General features: G+C 50.3%; 1 protein-coding gene across 2 annotated transcripts in view; it reads right to left on the reverse strand.

The window, feature by feature from the left end:
* The window catches only part of ELAVL1 (ELAV like RNA binding protein 1), a 41,513-nt gene extending 30,111 nt beyond the window's left edge, over positions 1–11,402 (reverse strand). For both annotated transcript variants that reach the window (XM_068156409.1, XM_068156408.1), the window contains exon 1: positions 11,297–11,402. The gene's annotated coding sequence lies outside the window, so the exon portion shown is untranslated. The remainder of the gene's footprint in view (positions 1–11,296) is intronic.
* Between the last annotated feature and the right edge of the window lie 2,850 nt (positions 11,403–14,252).

Genomic DNA, 14,252 nt, shown 5'->3' on the forward strand with positions numbered 1-14,252 from the left:
AGAGTACAGCAAATGAATGCTCCTCCAAGAGCTGAGGCTAATGACAAAGTCAAGCACTGGAAACTTGGCAGCAGACTTGCAGCTCTACCTCCCTTCTGAAAGTTCAGTGTAAACCTTCCAAGTTCAGCATTAGATCTGCTTCTCATGGACTCTCTTTGTGCCCCCATGGAAAAATTAATTACCACAGGCTCAAAGATGAGCTTTGTGTTTAATAAAACTTTTCCCCAACACACTCATTTGGCCAAAAGACTCACAGGAGACACTCTACAGAAGCATCTACTAAAGATTCCTCTCGCTGCAGTTTGCTTCAGAACTGAGCAGGAGTCACAGCACAGGGCCTGAAGAATGAGCAATCCCAGCTGAACTACAACAGTTTAAGATCTTGTTGCTTTTCAGCCAGCAGCAGGGCAGCTGTTTGGAGAATCTCAGAATGCTAGGGGTTGGAAAGGGACATCTGGAGTCCAGCCCCACTGCCAGAGCAGGGTCACCCAGGGCATCTCAAACAGGAACACATCCAGGCAGGTTTTGAAGAACTCCAGAGAAAGGGACCACAACAGACCTGGGCAGCCTGCTCCAGGGCTCCAGCACCCTCACACTAAAGAATTTTTCCTCATGCTGAAGTGGAACCTCCTGGCTTCCAGTTTGTGTCTTTTTCCCCTTGTCCTGTCCCAGGACACCACTGAAAAGAACCTGGCCCAGCCTGGCCCCTTCCTGACACCCACCCTGCAGATATTTACAGACATTTATCAGATCCCTCTCAGCCTTCTCCCCTCCAGACCAAGCAGCCCCAGGACTCTGCCTTTCCCCATCACACAGATGTTCCAGGCCCTTCAGCATCCTCACAGCCTCTGCTGGACTCTCTCCAGTATACCCCTGTCCCTCTTGAACTGGGGAGCCCAGAACTGGACGTTCCAGATGTGCTCTCACTAGGGCAGAGCAGAGGGGGAGGATACAAAAGCTTCCAGTTCAGTGCAGGGAGGCAGCCCCACAGGGCCCTGTGGCTGCCAGCAGCTCTGCTGTCTGTGTGCTGTGCATGGCTGGGTCAGAAGCACACCAGAAGGCCTTTAAAAAGTAGTGATGTTGAGTTACAGCCACCAGCACAAGACAACTACAGCTCTGTGAAGCTACAGACAAGGGCCTGAGCAACAATGGCTGCTGCTTTGTTTCATGCCTCAGGACCCTCAGGGATGAGCCTTTCCAGGGACTGCCATGCTACTGGAAATGGAATAATGGAAAAAGTCAGGAAGAGTCACTAGAAATCCTGTGTCTAGAAAGGAAATGCCTGCAGGAAGGGGCTTCCTGCCCCTTCACTAGGCACATTTGACATTGCTGTCATACTTTCTTCTTCTGGAGGTCAGACCTTAAATGTCAGTAAAAGAGTACAGCATTTTAGAAGGAAACATGGCTCCATTTCTGCTCATTGGAGATACAGCACAGCAGACTCCAGCTGAATCCTTTTTTCCTTCTAATATGTTGAAGCCTTAAGAACTTGCAGCTTACCAGAGAGGTCCTGCTGCCCTTCACCTGCTGCTGAGCCTTCTGCCCCCATTTCTGTTTCAAGTGTCCCCAGGAGCCAAGCCCAGCACCCTTCTGTCCACAGGGTAACCAATTTGTGCCAGGAAAGCAATGGCAAACTGCACCAGGAGGGAAGCATTTCTTGTCATGTCAGCAATTTTGATCTGCTTTCTCTGCAGCAAGATAAGCACCAAAGCTAATGCTAGAGGATAGAAGAGAGCAAGAGGAAAGGCTGCAAAGGTAAAGCAAGGGAAGAGACTCCTGAGGTGACTTTAAACTGGCAGGCTGTCTCTGTTGTACTGTGAAATTATGCTTCCCTCCAGCTCTGTCAGAACCACCTCTGTTCAACACAGTTGAGCTACAAAACATCTTTAGAACTGTCTGAACAAAACCAACTCTGCTTGTTTGTGTCCTGTGTAGAACTCAACCCCAAGCACACCACACCAACATTGCTGAGCATGGAAGTTCTACAGTACAATGAATAAGCAAAGGAAGGTTTCTGCCAGCTTCACAAGTTTGAATTTCCTTCACTTGAACCAAATTTGCCCAAGAGAACCACAAAACAGCCTAGGCTGGAAGAGACCCTTAGAGATCATCTAATCCAACCCCCTGCCATGGGCAGGGATCCCTCTCAACTAGCCCAGGTTACTCAAGGCCTCATCCAGCCTGGCCTTGAACATCTCCAGGGAGGAGGCACCCACAACCTCTCGGAATAATCCATTCCAGACTCTTGCCACCCTCGTAGTGAAGAATTTCTTCTTGCTGCTCAGCTTCTCCTACCAAGCTGAAGAGGTTACTACAGATTTTATCACCCTCCAAAACAATGACTTCAAATTTAAAAAAGGAAAAGTAGTTTTCCTTCTCACCCAAGGTGTCTCCACTGCCTACAGAGGCAGCAGGGCCAGGTGCCAAGCAGAGGGAGCCCAGCACACCAGAAGTTACAGACTCACTGGCATTAAGCAGAATTGACAGGAGCTTGGCAAATGGCTATCAAGTTTACATCGTTTTACCACGGCCTCCAATCTCACTGCCTGCAACATTTAACCAACTCTAAAGAGTGCCTAAGGCAATGTTGATTCAGAACCCATTAGGACTGTGAAGGAAGCCTTCCATCTGCTTTTCTTCAGGAAGAACAGAGGAAGCAGTTGCACAAAGGCCTGGCAAACAGTGCCACGGGATAACAGGAATGGAGCCTGTAGAAGCTACAAAGGCAGAGCAGAGAGGGAAAGGAGCAGAGCACAGCACTGATCAAGACACTTCTCTCCTCCTAATCCTTCACCAAGCATTTACACAGCCTCCTACAACAGCAACACCATCCTGACCATTCTAGAAGTCAGTGGGAAAACACTTCCTCTGCTGGCAATGAACAGCTGCCATGCCAGTGAGAGTAAATTCTCTTTCCTGCAGAAGAGGAGGAGACCTTATTGCTGTCTACAACTACCTGACGGGAGGTTGTAGACAGGTGGGGGTTGGTCTCTTCTCCCAGGCAATCAGAACAAGAGAACACAGCCTCAAGCTGTGCCAGGGGAGGTTTAAGCTGGAGGTGAGGAAGAAGTTCTTCCCAGGAAGTGGAATTGGTGCCCAACATGGGACTCAAACCCATGACCCTGGGATTAACAGTCTCATACTCTTACCAACTGGGTTTTTTTGCACTGACCATGACCATCACCCTCCCATGGAAGTGCATGAGACTCCAAAACGTTTCAAAAGCACAAATGCTGCTGGTAACACACCAATAAGATCTTCTTCCAACTAACACCAAGGATCTCCATCCAGGATTCTAGGATACAGGGTTTGGAAGTCTTGGCTGCAAGGTGTCTGCCAAAGAAGCCCTGGATGAATCTGAGGAGATCATTTGGAACAGAACACTGACATGAAAGACAATGGTCTTCAAGATCAGGCAAGAGACTTAGTACATCTTCACCTGGTGCACAGGTCTGCAAAGGCACTGGACCACTACAGGATCCAGCTTGGATGCAGACAAATACACAAACACCATGAGCACTGCAGCTACTGCACAGCTTCAGAGAGGAGATTCTCCCAGGAGCAGTGAGCTCTGTGGACCCTCATGCCAGCAATTAGTACCTTCATTACCATCCTAGCAGCAGCTCTTCTCACTCCATCAACTGACCTGCTCTCATTCATGCAAAGCAGCTCTCCAGCCCCATGCAGCACTGAGCACTGACTTCAGCTGTACTAAACACAACATCAGGGCTACCTCAAAACATCTTGAGTCTGATATCAGAAGCACACTGACTCCACCAGGACACTTGACCAGAGAACTGGATGAATGTGTTCACAGAAGCTCATGGCATGGGGAACAGGCCATACTGGGCGCAGCATGGTTCTCAAACTACAGTAGAAGTGAGGCTGCTGACAGGTTCTGCCCACACAGCTCAGCCTTTCTGTCCACTGAAGTTCAAGACTTCAGGAGGTGGTGTCTCATAGAACCCCCTAAACTGATGGAGTCCCTTGCTGGAGAATGAAGAGGGACCCTGAGCTGCAGCCAGTGACTCTCTTTAGCTGTTCTGAGCAACTCAGGCTTCAGGCTCAAGGCTCTACTCTGAAATACACTGGCTGGCCTCAATCATCTTCTTGGGTACTCCAAGCAGAGCTTCAGGCCCATACAAAGAGAAGACCACCTCCTGCTTCATCAGCACATGGCTGTTGCTATGCCCCAACCTGCAAGTCATGGCTGACTCAGCCACAGTTACTTGCCTCTGTCTTGGACACTGCTTTACCACTCAACTCTGAGGCTGCAGTGCAGTGTTCCCTGGAGATCACACCTGAAACAGGACAAGTAGTACACTATTGCTTCAAGGGATGTGCCACACCAACCCACCCAGCTGCAAAGGGCAGATGCAGAGGTGCTGAGATGCCTAGGTCTGAACACATGCTGAAAGCAATGCCATACACAACAGGGCCTGAAGAACCTGCAGGAGGTTCTGACCTCCCCTACTTCTGTCTCAGAAAAACAGTTCTCAAGAGTGGTTCAACACAGCACTACCATGCAAGACACTGCTTTGCAGACAGCTGTCAAGACTGGATTGAGAAGCCAGAGTTTAATCAAGATACAGAAGGAACAGGTTTTCTTCTCAGAAATCACTGCAAGCAACAGAACAGGCTTCACCTTGGAAGCAGAGAACCCTCCACAAGGCCTCCATGCCTCCTAGAAAAGCTTCCCAACACTCCACAGCCAGAATACAGCTCTCTTTTAACCCAGACCCCTCTACTTCACATATGGCACAGACTACTTCCTTTACACCAGCTTCTTTCTTGTCCCCAGCAGCTCTGCAGGTTGCACCCCCAAGCAAAGCCCTCTCCATGAACAAGACAGCTCAGTGACAGTACTAGACCCAGTGCCGACTCCTGCTGCATCCATGAAGAGCTACTACAAGCAGCAGAGCTGAATTTTGATCAAACATCAAAAGCCAGCTGTGGGGAGGGGTGAAGGGCAAATCACAATATCTCTCTTCAGTCCAAGAATTGGTTAGATGGTTGCATCCAAAGGGTAGTGGTCAATGGCTGGATGCCCAGAGGGAGATGGGTAACAAGTGGTGCTCATCAGGAGGCTGACCTGGGACCAGTGCTGTTTGGTACCTTCCTCAGTGCTATAGACAGGGAGACTGAAGCACTCTCAGCAAGTCTGCTGATGACACCAAGCTGAGTGGTATGGTTGATAAGAGTGATGGCCAAGACAGGTGGCATCCAGAGGGACCTGGACAGCCTGGAGAAGTGGCTGAGGAGAACCTCATGAGGTTCAATAAAGCCAAGTGCAAAGTCTTGCATCTGGGTCAGGGCAATCCTCAATATCAGTCCAGGATGGGAGTGATGAGATTGAGAGCAGCCCTGCAGAGAAGGACTTGAGGGTGCTGCAGGGGGTGGGGGGAGAAGTGGGACAAGAGCCAGCACGGGGCACTGGCAGCCCCAAAGGCAAATGGCAGTCTGGGCTGCATCCAAAGCAGCATGGCCAGAGATGAAGAGTGGGGATCCTGCCCCTCTGCTCTGGGGAGACCTCACCTGCAGTGCTCTGTCCAGCTGTGGGACCCCCAACACAAAACAGACATAATGGAGAGGGTCCAGAAGAGGCCACAAAGATGATCAGAGGCTGAAGCAGCTCTGCTATGGGGACAGGTTGGGAGAGTTGGGGCTGATCAGCCTGGATGTTACAGTTTTAAAGGCTATACTTAATTGTAAATAAGAATCAGGTTTTTCCAGAGAAGTCAGTCCAGGGCTGCATAAATTTTTCTAAGAGGCTGAGCAAGTAACAGAGAAGTTTGTTTCATTTCATTGCTTCTGTAAATTTCTATACAGATTAGGAATACAGAGTGTTCTTTCCCTCTCTCTTCTTCTCTGGGGCTGCTCTATCTCCTTTGACTTTGCACATTGCTTGGCTGATCTTTGACTGGCGAGGTACAAGGAGGGTAGAGACAGGTTGGCTGTGCACTGCCTCTCTGGGATTATGTCAGGGGGTTGGGGGCTTAGAAAATGATGAATTGCTGTACAAGGAGGGTATTCTGATGCTGCTGAACTGTAAATTAATGTAAATATACCTTGGATGTGTATTGCCTTTTATACTTTTATATTTAGTCTGAATTTTTAAATAATAATTTCATTTTCTTTCCAAAAATTCTGAGTAAAGTGTGGTAAATTTACTCTGGGAAAGGGGAAGGGAGTAAGTCTCCAATCTATGGGAAATTCAACCCACAACACTGGAGAAGGCTCCAAGGAGACCACAGTGATGCATTTCAGCATCTGAAGGGGACCTCCAGCAGGCTGGGGAGGAACTGCTCAGAAGGGCCTGAGGGGATAGCCTGAGGGGCCAAGGCTGGACATCAGGAGGAAGTTCTGCACAGTGAGGCTGGTGAGACACTGGAACAGGTTGCCCAGGAGTGTGGTGGAAGCTCTGTCCCTGGAGACATTCAAGATCAGGTTTGATGTGGCCCTGGGCTGCCTGGTACAGCTGGAGAGGCCTCCCTGCTGCCTGCAGAGGCGTTGGACAAGGTGACCTTTGGGGGGCTCTTCCCACCTGATGCATTCTGTGATTCTGTAACCATAACATACAGCACGAGGGGAAACCCCACCACCTTTAACATAAAAGGTTATCCCAGTGTGTGCATGCTCACTGCAGCTCAGGCACTTTAAAATCTCCACTCAGAGCTGAGCTCCATGCTGAAGCCTTTCAGCAGATGATTTCCATGTAGGCTTGCAGAGACAGGGGACAATGCCTGAGTTTTCCTTCTGAATAAAAGCAATTTAGATATGAAGAGGCACGCCCGTGTTGGAGAGATGCTTGATGCTGTTTCCATAAAGCAAGCTCATGACCACAAAGGAAGAATCTTGATCTCACCTCTTCTGGCTTGTTAGGCTTGCCTAGGCCAATTAGCAGCTATTGTGTTTAATGAGCCCAGATATCACATTTCACTGCAATAGGCACAATGCTGAGGTACAAATGAAAACATAAAGGCAAAGAGTGAGGCATCAGAGACCCCTCCCCACTGACTGTACTGTTAGTCCTTTTCTTGTCCCATAGGAGTTAGTAAGGTTGGTCCTCTCCCATGTAGAGGGATCTCATAGAATGACTCAGGTTGGAAAGGACCTCAAAGATCATCTCCCCCACCTCCCCACCATGGGCAGGGACACCTCTCAACTAGACTCAGCTGCTCCAGGCCTCATTCAGCCTGGCCTTGAACACCCTCAGAGAGGAGGCAGCCAAAGCCTCCCTGGGCAGCCTGTTCCAGAGTCTCACTACCCTGCTACTGAAGAACTCTGAGGTCCCCCTGAAGTCATTTCTCTAGCTAAGCCTAACACCCCCAGCTCCCTCAGTCTATCCTCATAGCAGAGGTGCTCCAGCCCTTGGATCACCTTTGTGGCCTCCCCTGGATTCACTCCAACAGATCTGGGTCCTTCCTCAATGACATGCAAGCTCTGGTTGTGAATCAGATTCTTGCTGCTGACCTACTCTGTCACATCTTCAAAGCTAATAGATTTCACCTTTGCATTGATCCCTCTCCCACCTCATGAGCCCAGCATGAAGCCACTCTCCTTTCTCCTTAGCTCACCTAAGTTTAAGATTCCAACATTTTTGTCAGTCCTTCCAACAAAATTTTCTGCATCAGATGTGGCCATTGCTAAAATCTACCACTGCTTTGCAACAAACTTTCTTGCCCCATCAAGGACTTCTGGTACAGCAGACTAAGCTTCCTTATTGTTTTGGGTTTTTTTAATCCCATTGGGCATAAACTTAAGATTTCAAAGCACTGCCAGCCTAACAAATCCCACCTGCCAGAATTTTACTACCTTAAAGTCATTTTACAGTTTGACAATTCTGCCCAGAAAGCTTTTAGGTGCTTTGTAGTTGGTTTTCTTCGTGCCCATATATTGGCCTCACCAAGGTAAAGGTTTCTCTCAGTGCTGATATTGTCATCAAGAGCCAGAAGGATTTGAGGTCAAAAACTAAGCTGCATTCTTCAGAGGAATGACCTCATTTTACTATCAGTCTGATGAACTCCACCAAATTCAAAAGAACAAAATTAATCATAATTAGGATGCTGTCAAAAAAAACAGACACAGGCTGGCCATAATTCTGCTGCCTTAACACCAAGGGGAGGACCAGGGCCTCTGGCAACTGGAAACCATGCAGCTAAGATAGTAAAGATCTGCAGCTAGATCTGAGATCTCCCATCTTACAAGGCCAACAGTCAGCCCTGACAGAGAGCTCTGCTCAGAGCTTCACAGCAGCACCTTCCTCCTTCCTGGGTCCAGGATGCTGATAGTTAACACAAGGAGTTCTAAGCAGAGCAAGCTGAACAACTGTCTGCAGCTGAGGCTATTTCACCTTCTGCAGTGGTGTTTTAAATGGACAGGTTCAGGGATAAGCAGACATTAAAAAGTTATTATCTGCCTTGTCCTTTACAGCATCAGAACTGTTCAGCTATTGCCTCTGGAAAATGTGTCACCTACAAACCATCACTTGGATACAAAGAGCTGTGCTGTGACAGAACAATTCCTTTCCTATGCTCCAGGCAATTGCAGTAGATGAGAACTGGACTCAGAACTGTAGATTCCAGGCATTCTGACACCACCTGCACCAAACATCAATCCTGCCTGTGACTGGCAGCTGGTACTTGCACAGGACAGGAAGGCAAGTGAAGTTAAAAGGAGGAGACAGCATCCAACTCATTCACCAGTACAAAACCAGCAGCTGGAAATCCAGCTCTGAGAGCTTGACAAGACCTCACAACTTGCTACTGCACTCTTAAAACCAGGCCATAGAAGCAGTGATCACCAGGAGCACTTCATACTTACTGTGCCACTGCCACTAATATTTAACCCCCCCGAAAGGAACAGCAAACTCAGGTGCATGCAGAACACCTCTGCCTTCTCCATTGAGCTCATTTCTACCCTTTCTCTCCCCCCAGAGGAAAAAACAAACCAAGCTTAGAATCTCTTTCTGCATCCATCACCAACACAACAAGGCTGTGTAACCCCAGGGCTCATTGAGGCCGGCAGCTGGAAGAGCAGTGCCTGATCAATTTCCAGAACAAGGTGAAATCTAACACCTCTCCTTTGCTCAACTAAGTCACTCTTCCTAAATGCTTGAATTGGCAGGAATCTCCTGCATCTGCCTTCCAGGCTTTTCCTAAAGTACTTGGAAGTGCAAAAAGCACTGCTTCTTGAAACACCTTTTTGACATCTGCAAATCAGGCAAGCCTGAGTTTTCTGTTACAAAAACTCTACCATCTCCACAAGGCTTGTAGTCAGGGCAACATCTGACAAGGTTTCACTGCAATCAGCTCGGGGAGGGCTAGGAACAAACAAGGAAGAAACAAGACAGAGACCAAAGCTTCAGGAAAGCAAGCAGGCTGTACCACAGCTTAAACAAAATAAATCCTGAAGGTAAAAGGACACTTCTGTCACACCTCAAGACGAGGAGGGCTTTTTTCCAGGAAGAAAATGACAGAACATGCAAGAATCAGTGAACAGAAAACAGAGTACTTTCCCTGGGAGCAGAGAGCACATTTCCTGGTGAAGCCGATGGCAGCAGCAGCAGGCACTGGCGCCACCATTAACTTCAGAACGCTACTAGCCACACTATTCACATTCCCACCTAGCCTGTGCTTACTGCAACTGTTGGGCCTGCAAGCCTGGTACCCTGCAAGACAACTCACACGGCCAAGCAGTAAACCAACCTTTATCCGGCCCTGCAGAGCCACACACACATCACACGTAAATAACTACGGTTATAAGCTTACTATACAACATAAAACTCTCCCAGCAGGTGTTCCTGCTCAGTGAGGCCAAGGGGAGAGCCTCCTGCAAGCACAGGTCCATAGTCACACAACTCAGGCCTGCTGCACACTGAGTCGTGACACCACAGACTCATTTGCATCATTATACAAATACAGTTACGCTGCTCCAGAACAAAACTAGGGCAGTCACAGAGCAACACATCATGCTGCAGAGAAATCTAGACTTTATTCTCTGCCCTACAACACAGACACAGCCCAAGAGGCAGCAGAAACCCAAGAAATCCTATCGATCAGGTGGGTTTGACAAAGCCTGCAGAAGGTAAGCACTGCCCGAGTTTTAAAGAGATACAGAAGTCAGAGAATTCTGTTCACACAGATCTAGAAAGAAAAATGCCTAAACCATGATTATTGGGGAACAGCAGGCTGGAAAAGAGGTAAGAGCTGAGCAATGTGAGCAGTCTCCATCTACAATCAGGGCACAGAAGGAAAAAAAGGCAAAAATATAGAAATAATGAAAAAAAAAAAATCAAACATTCACCTATTAAAATTTGATGTCAAAGGATCCATAGTCTTCCCCTTGTATTTTCCAGAAAGGCTTCATGAAGCGAATCACAGAATCCTAGCACAAGTCCTTCACGCAATCAAACACACTTCCCTTCTCAGAAAGTCTCGGATACAAGCCTCTGCCCAACAGAAATACTACTCCAGACAACCACCGCACCGGAGCCCTTTCTCCGGGCCACGTCTACCCACATTCCTTGCACCTAAACTCCCACCCAATAACCTTTTAACGTGTTCTTGCCTCCTCCAATCACCAAAAAACGGTAAGCGCTTTACTTTGAAAAGCCTCCCACAAGTACTAACAATAGTGTGTTGCTGCTTTAGCCCTGATTTCTTCCGGCCAAAAGCACTTAGCACAACATTAGCGAACCCAGTTCCAGCCAGGCACAAACGAGCATGGTTATGAACACGTATCGACCACGTTAGTAAGCCCACCCACAAATACTGCAAATAATAAAGACGCACCGGTCCTAACGAAGGTGAGGGATTCAAAAACTACACCTCTCAGGACGTTGGTAAAATAAATACGAAAGACAACAGCATTAATCAGAAGCAGGACGGCTGCAAAATGAGACACCGGCCCGGGCAGTGCATCCGCCCCCCTGCGCCGGCCCCCTCCGCGGCGGCCCCGGGCAGCGAGACCCACGGCCTGCTCGCCTACAGCTGCGAAGGCCTCGGGCCCCTCCTCCACCGCCCATGCCCATCCACCTCTCCCAGGCTCTCCCGGGCCCGCAGGCCTCAGACCAGCCCATAGGCCGCGGCCCCTGCTCACCGCCCGGCCGCCCCAGGCCCGCGCTCCCCCTCGGCTGGCCCCTCCCCCCGCAGGCCCCGGCTCTTCCCCAGCAGGCCCAGGCCTCGGCCTCGCTGGCGCGGCCCTCGCCACCCCGCTCCCCCCAACTCCAGCCCGCTCGGGAGGCAGGAGAGGCTGCGCGGAGAGCGACCGAGAGCCCGCGGCAGCCTAGGCTCACCTGCGGCCGGCTCGGCAGGGCCCGTGCAGCGGGAGACTAACGGCTCCGCAGCGCGCACAACAAGCCGCTCGCAGCGCCACCGTCCACGCCTCCACCCCGCCCGCCGAGCTCCGTTGGCTGCCGCGCACACGTGCCCTGCGCCACATTGGCTCGGCGGCCTGTCCGTCAAGCGCCGGCCGGGGGCGGCCTCTGGCGGCGCGCCGGGGGGAGGGGCGCTGCGCGTGCGGCTCGGGGAGCCGGGCCCTGCGTGGCCGCGGGCTGCGAGCTGGCTGCCGCCCGACAGCGAGGCCGGGGCCGTGCGCGAGCGGGGGGGGGTCTTAGCCGCGGCTGGCGGAGGGCACAGGCAAGGACCGCGGCAGGCCGCGTGACCCGAGCCATCCCCACGGATGTCTCCGAGCTTCAGAAAAGGCCAGGAGCCGGTGCCCAGCCAGCCTCGGCCTCTCCGCCTGGCCTGCTGGAGTCGTGGGAAGGAGCCAGGAGGCAAGCCTGGATCTCGCCTATGCGCGAGGCCTTTCTCGCTGCTGTCGCAGGAGGGGAAACGCAAGTTTTCCCCTGTAGCTAAAGTTCAGGCTTGAGCAGGAGGTGTAGCAGGACAGCCCCAGGCTCTGGGGTGTTTGTGGTCAGCACTTCCCCGTTAGCTGGAGCCTTCACATTCCATGGGCGTTAAGTGCCGGCTGGAACTCGGGTGAATCGGGGAGCCTCTCTGAGCAGTGATACAAAGGAATGCACGCGTCAAGAGATTGAATAGTTCCTGTGTACATGAGCTGCAAGTGGTGAAGTGCGGGAGAAGCAGCCGTCGTCAGTGCTTTTCTATGCTCGGAGAAGAGAAATCCTGCAGCGATTACTGGGCTTGCTGCTCAGGGGTTTTCCATCTGCCCAGTAGCAGCAATTCCCTGCTAGGCAAGGGCATCCCTTTATACCTGAGCCTATTCCCACTGCACAGGAGTCGTCTGTGGATGTAAAATTCCACTGTTCTGCAGCAAACATCTTTCTGTCCCTAACACACTGTTGTTCTGCAGTTACTCCTGTGGTACAGAGCAGTGCCTTTAGTGTGTGACATACTTGTAAGCTTACAAGTCTGTACGTGCTGTGTACCTGTGAAGGCACTCAAAATTCAGAACACTTCTGCATTCAGATGTGTGATGTCATTTTTCATTCACAGACACCTCAAATTACGAGTAACAGAACTCAGAATCCAATTAATGCACCTTTCTCTGGACTGCAAGAGCAGTGAGATCTCACCGGGCAGGCAGGAAATGGCAACACAGCAGCAGAACCATGCTCACAAGGCTGCATCTTTGCCCTTTTCCTGCACACCTGTGCTGAAGAACTCTGCACCCAGCAACAACTGCACTGGACAAATGGAAATTTGCACAGTGAAAATGCAAATATTTTTACCTGTCTGGATGTGGCTTCTGGCAATACCTTGAACTGTAAATTCCCAGCACTGTTGCACTGAAGGTGTGTGGTTTATCTGCCCAGAAACTGGTTTCAGAACCCCCTTCAAGTGTTACACTGAACCATTACGTAGAGGCTTCTGATCTTCTACACGTCATGCCCAGGAACAGCCCAGCCTCTACCACTGTCTGAAGGGCACAGCATCAAAGAAAATGCAATGGTCAGCACGGTGACATGAAGAGTCCACTGAGGAGGTTAATGTTTAAAACATTGCCATTTGCTTTTATTTTTCCCCTTTATGACAGCTTTCAGTGCCAGATGGGAAATCCTCACATGTAAACTCCAAGCCTGACAGGTCTGGAAACATCCTTCAAGTCCTCATAAAACATTAAAGATGTTTGTGCATCTGTTATTTGCTTGTGCTGCTACGAATGCCAGCCACAATGTCACAATTTTGTCATTTCCATCGGTGGCAGATTTTTGTTACAGCCGCTTTTATACATTTCCCTGTCTCATACAAAAGCAATGTCATTCTTGAGCCCAAGATGGACCTCAAGTCTCCAAAAGCTGAGGCCATGGGAATAAGACAACACAGAGCTCTTCGATGTCCATTTGCAACCTGATCATTTAATTTATCACTGTAAGCACTTTGTTGTTTTAAACTGTGCTGGCTACCAGGAGGTATTCTCCTATTAAACTGTATGTCAGCTTTAAAGTGATGATGAAATATATTAATTGTCTGCTGCAGTTCAATATGAAACACAGCAGTCTGAAGGTATCACGAGAATGTGAAACCTAAGAAGGAGGAAGCTGTCTCCTGGTGTCTTACAATCACAGAAAACATACAGCTGGGAGACTTCCAAGACCAACCAGTCCAACCCCAACCCAGCACTGCAGGGTCACCACCAAACCATGTCCCCAGTCCACACGGTGCTTGAACACCCCCAGGGATAGTGACTCCAGCACTGCCCTGGGCAGCCTGTTCCAACCCTTTCAGTGCAGAAGTATTTCCTAGCATCCAGCTTGAACCTCCCCTGCTGCAGCTTGGAACCATTTCCTCTGGTCCTGTCTCTTGCCAAGGAGAAGAGGCTGCCCTCACCTCACTTGAACTTCCCTTCAGGGAGCTGTAGAGAGCAATGAGGTCTCTCTCAGCCTCCTCCACCTGAACACCCCCAGCTCCCTCAGCCCCTCCTCTCAGCCCAGGGGCTTCAGGCCCTTTTTTAGCCTGGCTGCCCTGCTCTGGAGAGGTTCCAGCCCCTCAACATCCTTCCTGCAGTAGGGACCAGAGCTGAACACAGCACTCGAGGTGTGGCCTCCCCAGTGCTGAGCACAGGGGAATGGTCACCTCCTGTCCCTGCTGCCCACCCTGTTTCTGATCCAAGCCAGGATGCCATTGGCTTTCTTGGCCACCTGGGCACTGTTGGCTCATGTTCAGTGACTGCAAACACCCCCAGGTCCCCCTCCAAGCTGCAGCTTTCCAACCACACATCCCCAGGTCTGTAGGTCACCATGGCATTGTTGTGACCCAGGTGCAGGACCTGGCCCTTGGCCTTATTGA

Source organism: Melanerpes formicivorus, unplaced genomic scaffold (assembly GCF_026170545.1).
Source record: "Melanerpes formicivorus ecotype bairdi unplaced genomic scaffold, bMelFor1.0.p_v2 SCAF_34, whole genome shotgun sequence".
NCBI lineage: Eukaryota > Metazoa > Chordata > Aves > Piciformes > Picidae > Melanerpes > Melanerpes formicivorus.